This window comes from Leptonychotes weddellii, chromosome 11 (assembly GCF_054177405.1).
Source record: "Leptonychotes weddellii isolate Sample4059 chromosome 11, ASM5417740v2, whole genome shotgun sequence".
Lineage (NCBI taxonomy): Eukaryota > Metazoa > Chordata > Mammalia > Carnivora > Phocidae > Leptonychotes > Leptonychotes weddellii.
The window spans coordinates 82629832-82641652 of record NC_138379.1 but is presented as its reverse complement, the minus strand read 5'-3'; the positions used below and the strand labels follow the sequence as shown (position 1 = coordinate 82641652).

The following is an 11821-nucleotide window of genomic DNA, read 5'->3' as shown; positions in this document are numbered from 1 at the left end:
CAGCCCCTCTGCCCATCCTGTGCCTCCAGTGCCTGGCCCAGTGCTCACCCTCCTACCCTCAGGCCTAGTGGCCTGCACGTCCTGGGGATGTCACGCTGAACACCCAGCCTCGTAACTCCCAGGCCATTCACCCCAGGCCAAATGTATGGAAGGCAAACAGCAGGTGCTCTGCAGGACAGACCATGCACGACATGCACGACAGCTGTGATCATGGTCTTGGTGTCCCTTTAGAGGCCCCCCCTCGCTCCCATTGACATCCTCCAGTTACACCTTGCCTGCTACTGGAGCCCACTTCTCCAGGGGTGGTGCATGTACACACACACACACACACACACACACACACACACACGCACCCTCCACATGCTGCCCCCTGCAGTCCCCTAGAACATGCAGTCCTCTTCCTGTGGGATGTTCCCTCTGCTGGGAAAGCCCTTTCTCCTCCTCTTCCAATAGCAAACACTCATTCTGCATAGCTTAAGCTTTGCCTCCTCCAAGAAGCCTTCCCTGACTGCTCTTCCTCCAGTTTGGTTTAGATCCTCCTCTATGGGTCCACTGTGTCTGCTGCTTACCTTCCTCAAAGCAGTTTCCATTCCACACCATCAGTGTCGATTTCTTATTCCTTGAGGTTTCCTTGACAACAAGAACTACGTCTTTATTCACATCACATTTCCTGGCACGTAGTAGGTATTCAATATACGTTCGTTGCATGAATGGATGAAAATCTAATGCAGCTTTATAAAAACTGTGTAATCACCAAGTGTCTGTGAATCAGACAGTATTTCCCAGTGAGCTTTGTTATAATATCAGAGGCGCTTCACCCTCGTTTCCAACTGTTAAGATATCTGTGGTGGTTCTAATTCTCTAACTTTCCATATCTTCCCCCAAAGCCTCTGCCAGGTAGAACTCAACCACAAAATGATCTAGTAGAAGCTGAAAGTTAAAAGATTCTTGTGGTTAAGACTTGTTGTAAAATAAAAGACTTTCTGGAGTGCAAATAACCACCTCCTAATTAAGGTACTTCGTAAGTTTGAATTTGGAGGTTTCTTTAAATTAGCGGAGCACACGTGCAGTTTCTCTGAAAATGTGACCTCAGGGGTGGCTCGTCCCATAAGGATTCAGATAAAGGGGCAGAGCCCATTGGAGAATGTGGGAACCGTGGGGCAAAGGAGATAGAAGCCCACGGAGAATTTCAGGGCTGCTTGGCGACTCCATTATGCAAACCAGTGATTTTGAAGGAATACTGCTTGGAGCTCAGGCCTCAGACTCTCAGTTACCCCAGGGCTATTCCCTCTTGAGATTATCTGGCTGTCTTTACCACCCACCTAATGCTCTAAGGAGGAACTGGAAAGGTAGTCCCTGGTCCCATCTGGAATCCTTTGGTCTGCCACTCAGCTGCCTGATCCATACAGCGGCCCCTTCCCAGACACCGGATCCTGACCTGGGAGAGTTTTCCTACCACATGTGGCAAATATTGACAATATTGACACTAAAACCAACTGCTTCTGCACCTGCTAGTTTGCTGGTCCCAGGAAACCCCGGTTCCCAAGCGTCAAATGGATTTTAGGCCCATTAGCCAGTCTGTCATCAAAACACCAAATCTCAGGGGCACCTGGGTGGCTCAGTCGGGTAAGCGTCTGCCTTCGGCTCAGGTCATGATCCCAGGGTCCTGGGATCGAGTCCCGCATCGGGCTCCCTGCTCGGCGGGGATTCTGCTTCTCCCTCTCCCACTCCTCCTGCTCGTGCTCTCTAATAAATAAATAAAATCTTTAAGAAAAAAAAGAAAGAAACACTAAATCTAACCCTCTGCTCCACTCCTGACCTTGTCCAGCAGCTGGAAATCGTGGTTTCTTCTTCAGCGTTCAGCCATACCCCACGCAAAATCTCACGCCTAAGGAGAGTGGAAGTGGGTGCAAGTGTGTCACCCCCAAAGACATGGGATGGGTGCCCTGAGCACAGGGACTTCTACTGGACTTCTGTCTCCCCTGTCCAGAGCTTGGCCCATAACCTCATGTGTAGAGGCAGCCCAATAAAAGCTGGAAGTAACAATGACAATGATGATCTTAATCATGCCAATTATCACAACCCCACCCCGCCCCCATTTTACAGTGCCTGCTGTGTGCTGGGCCTGGGCTGACCCCTCACTGGTATCATCTAGGTCAATTCTCACCAGCAGGACTGTGCCCATTTCACAGACGGGAAGACTGAAGTTTCAGAGATTAAATAACTTGTCTAGGATCACACGATGGATAAAGTCCACTGTGAAGAAAGGAGGAAAGAAGAGAAGAGGGAAAAAGAAGTGTGAGAAGAGGAAGACAAGACAGACTGACCTCCAGCAAAGCAGGGAAGGTGAAGATAGTGACATTTACTCCAGAGATGAAAGAAAGAAAGAAAGAAAAGAAAGAAAGAAAGAAAGAAAGAAAGAAAGAAAGAAAGAAAGAGAAAAAGAAAGAGAAAAAGAAAGAAAGAAAAGAAAAAGAAAGAAAGAAAGAAAGAGAAAGAAAGAAGGCCTTCATGATCACGCCTCAGACTTATTCCCTGAAAAGCTCCAAGTGCTCTCACCTCTGTGCCTTTTTCTTCCTACAACCCAGCAAGGCGGGCCAGGGTGTCTGGGGGCCTCTGTCCCTTTCATCCTCCCCTGCCCACCGTCCCACCTCCACCCCCACCCATTCCCGGACATACTCTTAAAGAATTTTTCTAGACAGATGGCAAAATTGAAGTCTGGAAGAATCTCATGGTTAAAACTCATACAGCCAGCTCCCTGACACAGACACCACGGGCCACACCAGGCGCGCTGGCGGGGAGGGCCAGGGGCTGAGCCTCCTCCTTACACTTGGCCTTCGCCCCGCCCCCCCCAACCGGTGCCTGGGCTGGGAGCCCCGGCAACCAGAACATATGTTCTCTTGTTTCGCTCCAGCCAAAGGGAAAAGGTAGATGTCATACACACCCACACCCCAGGAACAATGCAAGTATTAATAACTGTTTTAATTATATGAGAGTCTCAGCGTACCTCCCCACAGTGCCTCCAAAGCCATTTATTTGGGTACCTCATGGCGGGGACAGTACTATCCACTGGGGGCCCAGCCGGGCTGGTGGTGACTAATAGAGAACACTTCATTCAGGGGAACGGTGGAAAGGCATTTCCATTTCTCCTGTGCGCACTCGGTGGGCGGTGAGGCAGTGAGTTATGTAGAGACTGTCGAGGTCTGCCTGTGTGCCCCAGTGTGTGTGTGTGTGTAGCGTGGAAGTACCTCCTACCCACGCCAGGGGAGGCACGTCTCGGGGCTGGGAGGGGTGGGGCGTGAAGATAACCCCCTACAATGCATAACCTAAAAATAGTGTGCATTTGCCTTTGACTGGCAATAAACGATTTCCTTCCCAGCACAATCACCTTTCTGATTTTATTTTGCTTAGGCTGTTAGTAAAATGAATTTGTATTCTCAGAAAACACTGGGATGGCTGTGGAAGCCAGGCGAGGGCTAAGTGGCACGGAAACCCAACCTGGGAGTTCACATTTGTCTTGGACAATCCTAATTCAGAGGCAATTAACTCTAAGTATGAATATTGTTTTCCTTTGAAGATCATACTACATTTTTTTTCTTTTGTTAGAGACAAGACACTTCCACCCGCCAGTCATGAAGGAGAAAGATTTTCTTCCCCTGCTAAAAATTCCACTTCTTCTCACCCCCACCAGCTACCATGATTAACATATGTTCGGTACAGTAGATACTCTCTGTGATAAACACAGGACTTTGAGGCTCAAAACCACCATGGGAGTGGTCCAGAATTATCTCCAGTCAGGAGTGGGAAAATGGATGCTCAGAAAGAGAGCCTGATAAGGGTCCAAATCACTCACCCACAGATCTTGTCCATCCGCTTGCCTCTAAGCAGAACGATGACTACATACGCCTAAGCAGGCGAATGTCTTCTTAGACTCCCACCCACCTCCCAGAGTCTCAGAATGTTTTGTCTCTTTGGTAGTGACGTTTGGAATTCTAAATTCCCGCATGTTCAATGGTGGGGGAGACAGGAAGTGTGACCATAAGCCAGGGCTTAACCTCTTTGAGCCTCAATCTTCTCACTTGTCCAATGGGGACAGAATACGTACCATGACCCGTGATATGCCTACTTCCCTGCCCGGCACAGAAAAATTCTAAGTGGGCCTCGCTCCCAACCTCTGTTAACAGTGAACTCGGGCAGGCAGAGCGTCTTCAGCATGGATGTCCGGCTCCTCGGTCTAACCCGCTCCTCTCTGATACATTTGAAAAGGTGAGGGTGACTCACCCCAGTGAGCTTTATTTGGGGAGACCAGTGGGAATAAAGGGCCCTCAAAGAACCAGAGTGCTAGCTACCCATACCAAAACCTTGGCCCCTGGGACCAAGTCACATGTGAAAACAGATCACTGCAAATCGGCCCCGATTCCCATATGCATTGGTATGTACATGCTTATGGCGGCCCCCTCCACCAGGCTCCCCTTCTCCAACTTACATGAGCAGTCTCTGCTCATGGGAGGTCTTGCCTAGATTTGGAGTTGGTTGGTTGGTTTGTTGGTTGGTTTCGGCCTCTCCATGTTACAGTGGGAGAACCCGAAGCCTACAGGCAGGTAGAGATTAGAGTTTGGATAACCTCTAATTTTTCCATGACTCCATGCTGTCCTGTTCCCAGGGAGGACAGCAATCAGAACCCAGTGTTTAGTTTAGATAATCCAACAGGATTAAGGGCTAGAAGGCAGAGGTGTGACTGGAAGGCCCTCTGTATGGGGAATCCCTTCAGCACCCGTGATCTGAGCCAGATTGACTCTTCTGGTGAACTACAAGCCAGGAGACAGGCAGACACATCTGTGCAAACACTCGTGTGTCCAGGCAAACTCCCTCATCCGCGCACACACAAGTAGCGCGAGCGGGAGGCAGGAGGCCTACGGTTCGGGCCCCGAGTCTGCCACTATCTTGAGCCAGTCCCTAAATTTGGTTTTCCTAAACTTGCTCAATTATAAATACCACCTGGGGCCCTTATATTCAAGGGCAGATTCTTACAGTCTTCACAGAACTACTGACTTAGAGGAATCAAATTGCATAGAATCTCGAGAAGTTCGAGAACCACAGGTTGAGAGCCCTGATGTTAGACCTTTGTCCTAACTGACCTAAGCCAGTCTTCCAAATGCCCACTTGCAGGCATGCCAAAATGCTGGTGGAAGTAGACATCGGAGCTGCCCAACGGCGGGTAGATCAGATGCTTCTAACGCGGTATCAGGAGGCTATCTTTCTAGTCTTGGGGAGCATGGGTGAGCACCCCTCTCCATTCCTGAGAGGTTGAAGCAGAGACTGGACTCCCCAGTGTAGACTCACCAAGGGGTGAAGACACAGACGGGGTTAGGGCAATGGTGAATTTGAGAACTGTCTGTTGCAAAGGACAAACCATGTCTCCGACATACCACTCCTACTCTGTGCCCTACACTGCCCACTCCCACCAGCATGACAGTGTGACACTCAGTTTCCCACACTAATTATGGGCAGTCAAGAAGACTTGGGTCAGCAGGGGCTTCAGACCTGCCTAGTGTAACCCCAGTATCCAAAGCTACGGCTCTGTCACATTATCCCCATCCCCATGAGGGGAGTGTCTCCCTTTCTGCTGGACCATCTGTAGTGACAAGAGACTCACTACCTGTCCAAATGTCTCTGGACAGTCCTGCCATAAAGTGGGCTTGATATCAAATCTCCAACTACCTTAGTTACTCAAGGCCCTCCTGCTCTTCCCAAACCAATTAAATTCTGTTTAACTTTGGGCAAGTTTCTTAACCTCTCTAAGTCTTAATTTCCTTTTTCATAACATGGGGATGATAATAATACCTAACTCAAAGGACTGCTCTGTGAATCGCGTGAAATAGTAAATAGTGCTGGGCACATCGTGAACCCTCAGGAAGTGTTAGTGGCTAATATTTTGATTTTGAGGAACTGATATATATTCCTTTGCACCTCAGGCATTCCAGAAGGGACACACGCAGTCCTGAGAGCGAGAGTTCTCAGCTGCTCTGGAGACATGGGCAGGGGCTAGAGGTCAGAGCCGGCACAGTGCACACAAGTGAAATCACACCATCCCCTCAAGGCCCAAGACAACCTGGGTCCTGCTGGAGGTCGGCGGTGGATTGAGGTACAGTCTCCCATTATATGGCACCCCATAAACCATCCTGATTTCATCCAAGGCAGAGTCCAATCCCACAATCATAGCCTGTCCGCGTTGGAAAAACTTCAAGCGTACCCAGTTGCTTTTTGACGAAGACAAGAAATTTAAGATCTCTGAGGTACAGGTTCCTCATCTGTGAAATGGGAATACTGATCCCGCCTCGGGGACTTCTCATTTTGGAATAAACTGAAATGAGGTACCTGACTTGTGCCAAAGTTGGTACGTTACTATAGGACTTCAGATACCGCCTGGTACCAATCGGTGGGCCGGTCAGCCGTTAGCCTCGTGAAACAAGATGGCAGCCGTCTCCGTCGGCTTGGGCTGCAGTAACAAAATAGCACAGCTAAGTGACTTAAATCTCAGAAATTTCTTCTCTCACAGTTCTGGAGACTGGAAACCCAAGATCAAGGTACCAGCAGGCTCAGTCTCCGGTGGAGATGCTCTCCTTGGGTTGTAGACGGCAGCTGCCTCCTTGCCATGTGCTCACACGGTGGAGAGGGGAGAGAGCACACTTTCTGGTGCCTCTTCATAGAAGGACACTAATCCTACTGGTGCTGCCTTCAAATACAGTCTCATGAATTTGGTGTCGGGGGGGGGGGGCGGGTGGTAAACAAATATTCAGTCCATAAAAGTAGCCAACGGGGGTTTGCAAGTGGCTATTTCAATAAATTTCACGGGGAGGCAGATGGTTACAGGACCACAGTTTTCCCCTCCCCATCCCCAACCTCCTTCTGGGTTCACTAGCCTTGGGGTCAGGTTTCACAAGACAGAAGCCAATTTGGTCAGCATATTCTGGGCACCAGGCAAGTGTCCATCAGCCTCAGCAGCAGCTGGTAAGAAAGATGAGATCCCAGAGAGCTGGTCCAGGCCCAGGTCCCTGAAGATCCAATCCCTAAAGGTGACACTGACAATGGGACAGACCCAGACCAAAGGAGCAAGGAGCAGAAAGGCAGCTCAGCCTCCCTGCCCCGGGCTGGGCTCCTCAGTAACACATGCAAAGAATAAATCGCTGGACTCCACCCAGCCTCAGCATAGTGCTGCCCTTGGTGCAAGAATGGCTTTCCCCTCTGCAAGGAACAGGTCCTAGAAGGCCTTGTCCTGCTGACAGATTACTATTCTGATGGCCGGGGATTTGTATTTTACTTTGCTTCCTCTAACACGGCCTTACTTATTGCGTGGATATTTCATTTCCCAGATTCATCTTGGGATCATGGTTAAAGGTTCCTTCTCTGCTCACTGAGATGTCTCCGCTAATCATAAAAATCTGTGTTGCAATTTCAGATTAATTAAAGCTGTAAGCTGGGGAAGCTAGTGACTGTAAGTCATATTCCCCACTTCTCTGCACCTCTCAAAATCTTATCATTTTATGATACTCTTCCTAAGACTAATTTTACCCCCCAAACCTATCTTTAGCCAGCAGGCAGCCTTCCTTGGGCTGGGCTATCCTCCAGTCATGGCTTCCTGCCTGTGGACAGTGGGATCTGACACACATTCTGGGCAAAGAGCCGCCTCCCCAATTTTAGCATCCCACACTTGTATCCAGCACGACGCTTCGGGACTAGAACTGGGGAAACAGACTCCTGATTCGACCCCAGTTCTGCGTGGCTGTGTGACTTAACCCATCTGTGACTCAGTTTCTCTGTCTCTGAAATGGAGACTACCACAGTGTCTACCTGGTAGGTTGCTGTTAGTATTAAATGGAAAATGCTCTGTAAAGCTCCTAGAAAAGCACAGAGTGCCCAGTGAATGTCAGTGGTAGGCAGTGTCTGCTGCCCCCAGCATCTGGATGGTCCTTTGGATGACACAAAGGGCTACAGTGCCCTCTGCAAGCTGACACTCTAATCGGGGAAATGGGACGGACTCCAAAGAAAGCATACGGAGCCCGGAGCCACATGGTACCTGTCATCAATACAATTGGAATTGGATCCCTTCAAGGTCACACAGCTGCACTCAGCGAGCGCTGTTCTCCATCTACACCCACCCTCCCCCCACCATTGGCAGACTACTGGAGAAGCAAGTCCAGCGGTTCAAGCTTTGCTGCTCCTGCCTTCTCCAGAGAAAACCAAGAAAATTGAGTGCACTCCTGAGTGACCCTAGCGGAGCCTTCCAGGATGGCATTCTTGAACAGCATTTTCCTTTGTGCTTCAAAGTTGTGGTTATGATTTCTGCTTCGCGGGGCAGTTTGAGCCCAGTAAGGGCAAAGAAAAATGAGGTTGGGAGAAGTTATGGCTCTGCTTCGTACCACCCTCCTTTCTTTTGAGGAGTTAAGATGCGAACCCCACCACCCTCAAAAATGCACTATGAGAAAGCATTGCTGTTCCCATTTTACAGAAGAGGAAAACTGAGGGGCGGAATAGCTTGCGGAAGTCCCTGAGTAGAACCAGTTGTGGGGCTCGATAAAATAACTCAGGGTCCCGTAGGGCAACCTGGCCTGGATGAGGATCCAGGTACTTCCTTCCCTCACTATCCTTCCCCCCACCCCCTGACCCACCCTCTCTGCCCAGCGGGCAGAGGTGTCCAATCCCGGGCACAGACAACCCCAGGGCACAGACAACCCCAGGGACGACACCCCTGGCATACTGTGACTTCTTTACTCAAACATCTGCAATTCCAGCCTCAAGACAGAAGATTCGATTCTGCAGCTTTCCTTTTTTTTTTTTTTTTTTCCAATTTCGTCCTCATCACCTTAATAATTGCATCTCTGGATTGTTTAATTCCACAATGAAGCCACTTCTGCTTATAACTGGCCTATCATCAGCTAGGATTAAGATTCATTTCAAATAAGAGGGGTTTTTTTTTCCCCTCATTCCCCCCTCTTTCATTCCCAAACTGAATTTGCATTACAAAAAAATTAAACAAAAGCAGCGTTTTGAATCTCCACTCATTACTCCCATTACATTTGTTAACATCATTATCCTCAACTGAAGATGGCAACTATTATCAAATGTTGCAGTGCTTTTGTGGACCTCTTGCTATATTAGTTTAGAAAATTGCTTTAATGCATATGCTTTTAGAGGTTTAAAATCTACCATGGCATTATAAGCTATATAATGCTGTACATTTTTTAATCTAATAGTGCATGTATTTTTTTTTTTTTAAAGCACGTTGCCCTGAAATAAAAAATGCATGCCTGTGGTAAGGAGGAATACAAATGCAACTGGGGAGATGCAGAACCAGGCTCCTGACTGGCAGACCTTCCACTCCCTTCTTCCCAGGAGAAGAAATCACTTCTCCTGATACCCAAACCCTGAGGCCCTAATGGGTCTAATGTGTGTGGATGGTGGGGGTGGGGGTGGGGGTGGGCTGGGTGCTCACTGACCCTGTGATGGGGAAGGAGACTGTTCTGTTTAGGGCTGTAAGCAAAAGCAAGCTCCTGCTACTCATTAGCACAGAAAAGCAAGGTTTCAGGGGCAATTACCGAATTTCTATATTCATAGAAATCCAGTTTCCCTGGAGAGAAAGGCTCAGGTTGGAGCATTTATGAAGCGCTGGTTTCTTATGGAAATAAAAATTTTTGGTAATTACACAGGAGCTGCTCTTTATCTGCTTCTGCATTTTAATGATGGGGAATGGTATTTTGTTAGTTTCTTTTTTTGTTTATTAGTATTAAAGCACACACAGGCGACCGCATCCTTGCTGGCATCCCGGGGATCCATTCATCCTAATAGCTGAGAACGAGCGTCTGTGCTCCTGCTCAATCACACTCAATCACTCTGCTCACCAAACCAGAGAGAGCAGAGATGCAAAAGACATGACCATCCTCAGCCTGGCTCCAGGCTCTGGGCTGGCAGCTCTGCACCTCCAATTCCTCCCCCAGGGTCTCCCGTTTTCTCCCCCTTCCCCACCCCCCGCCTTTGCCTCTCCTCCATGCCAGCCGCCTTTCTTGGGGCTGAGTGGTGTGTTGCTCCTCAAGGGAAGCCAATTTTAGGGCTAAGAGGTATAAGGTATGTGGGATTCTCTTATTTCCTCGCTCCCCACTCCCCTTTCTGCAGGAAACCCCCACCCCCCAACCACACAGGACTCAGAAACATGAGTGATTGTCACTGGAATGGGGCTCACATAACAAGGTTCCCTGCCTCAGTTTCCCCATGGCTCCCTCCATTCCCAAGGCCCTTGTTGATAGCTTTCAATCTCATCCCTGATCGGTCTCATGGGACTGATGGGTCTTCTCCCTCCATCCCCCATTTCTGAGACCTTACTCCATGGAATGACCACTCTCTCCCAGGGAGGCCTGCAATATGACACCAACCCCCCCTTCCCAGAGCTATTGGAGCTGATTTATAATGGTTATAAAAGAGGTCAGAGCTTGATTAAGCTTAATAGATCCATTAATTACACCAAACAAAACAAACATAATGAACATAAAAATTTACGACCTCCGTCACCGGCTCAGATGTGTCCCCTTGTCAGGCCCTGACAGATTCTGCAGAGTCCATCCATCTCAACATTTTGTAGGATCAACAGCCTGTGGCCGTGTGGCCCTGTGGAAGGTGGTGGGTGGTGGGTGCTAGAGGTGGAATTACCCTGGGACCCCGGACCCTGCTGCTGAGGAAAGAATCAATCCGGAACCACCGTCCCTCCTGCCATCCATGTGCACGTTGTGACACAGTGCAGGTTAGCCCAATGGTCACATTGTCACGGGTAGCAGCTCGGGCCTGACTACCTGGGCCAAATCCTGACTTCGCCACTTACTAACTATATGCCATTGGGCAAGTCAGTCCATCTTTCTGGGTCCTCATCTCTGCATCCGTGAAAGGGAAATATTCCTAGCACCTATCCCCTGGGGTGGTTGTTGGATTCACCGAGTTAATGCATCTAAGGTACCCAGACTGTCACCTGGTCCATGGTACATACTACGTCACCTGTGTTTCTTTGGGCCTTATTGTTAATACAGTTTGAATAAAGACTGGAAACCATCTACAGCTCCAGTATTTCTTGGGGAGCTTCATCTTTTTCCCTTTTGTGAAAAACAGGGAAATCTGCCCTGACATAAGCCATCCCTAAGTACTAAAATCAACTGAGTGCCTAGAACTTGGTTAAGGCCTGAAAGAGCACCTCAGCTTCTGCAGGCAGCGTATGTCCAGAAATGACTTAAAGCACCCCCAAAAGCCCAGAAGGTCATCTAACGGCATTCTTCCCACCTGGCCATTTTCCACAGGGGGAGCGGAAGAACAAGAAAGGTTCGAAGGGACTTGCCCAAGGAAGCTGGAACTAGCCCCCTGGGCCCCTGACCGGTCCAGGTGTCCTTCTGTCCACCCTCCCTTGCTCTCCCCCTGCTTATGCTCATGCACTCTCTCTCTCTCTCATAAATAAATAAAATCTTAAAAAAAAAAAAAAAGAAGTGCCAATCAAGTGTGAGACATGATCCGACTGGATCAGAAGTCCAAGTCCGACCTGCCGTCTGTTTTGTACAACCTGAGAGCTAAGAATGGCTTTTACTGGTCAACATACTTGGAGAAAAAAAATCAGAAGAAGATTACATGACACATAAATATCCTATGAAATTCAGATTCCAGCATCCACAGATAAAGGTATTTTGGAACACACCCACACCTGCTAGTTCACATGTGGTCCACAGCCGCTTTCGCCCTACAAGGCAGAGTAGTGTAGTGCCCATCTTCCCACCCACGTGGTTTATCACAA

At 48.9% G+C, this 11821-nt stretch overlaps 1 protein-coding gene across 1 annotated transcript in view; it reads right to left on the bottom strand.

The window, feature by feature from the left end:
* Positions 1–11821, bottom strand: part of DSCAML1 (DS cell adhesion molecule like 1) — a 339900-nt gene that overhangs the window by 252934 nt on the left and 75145 nt on the right. The window lies entirely within an intron of this gene.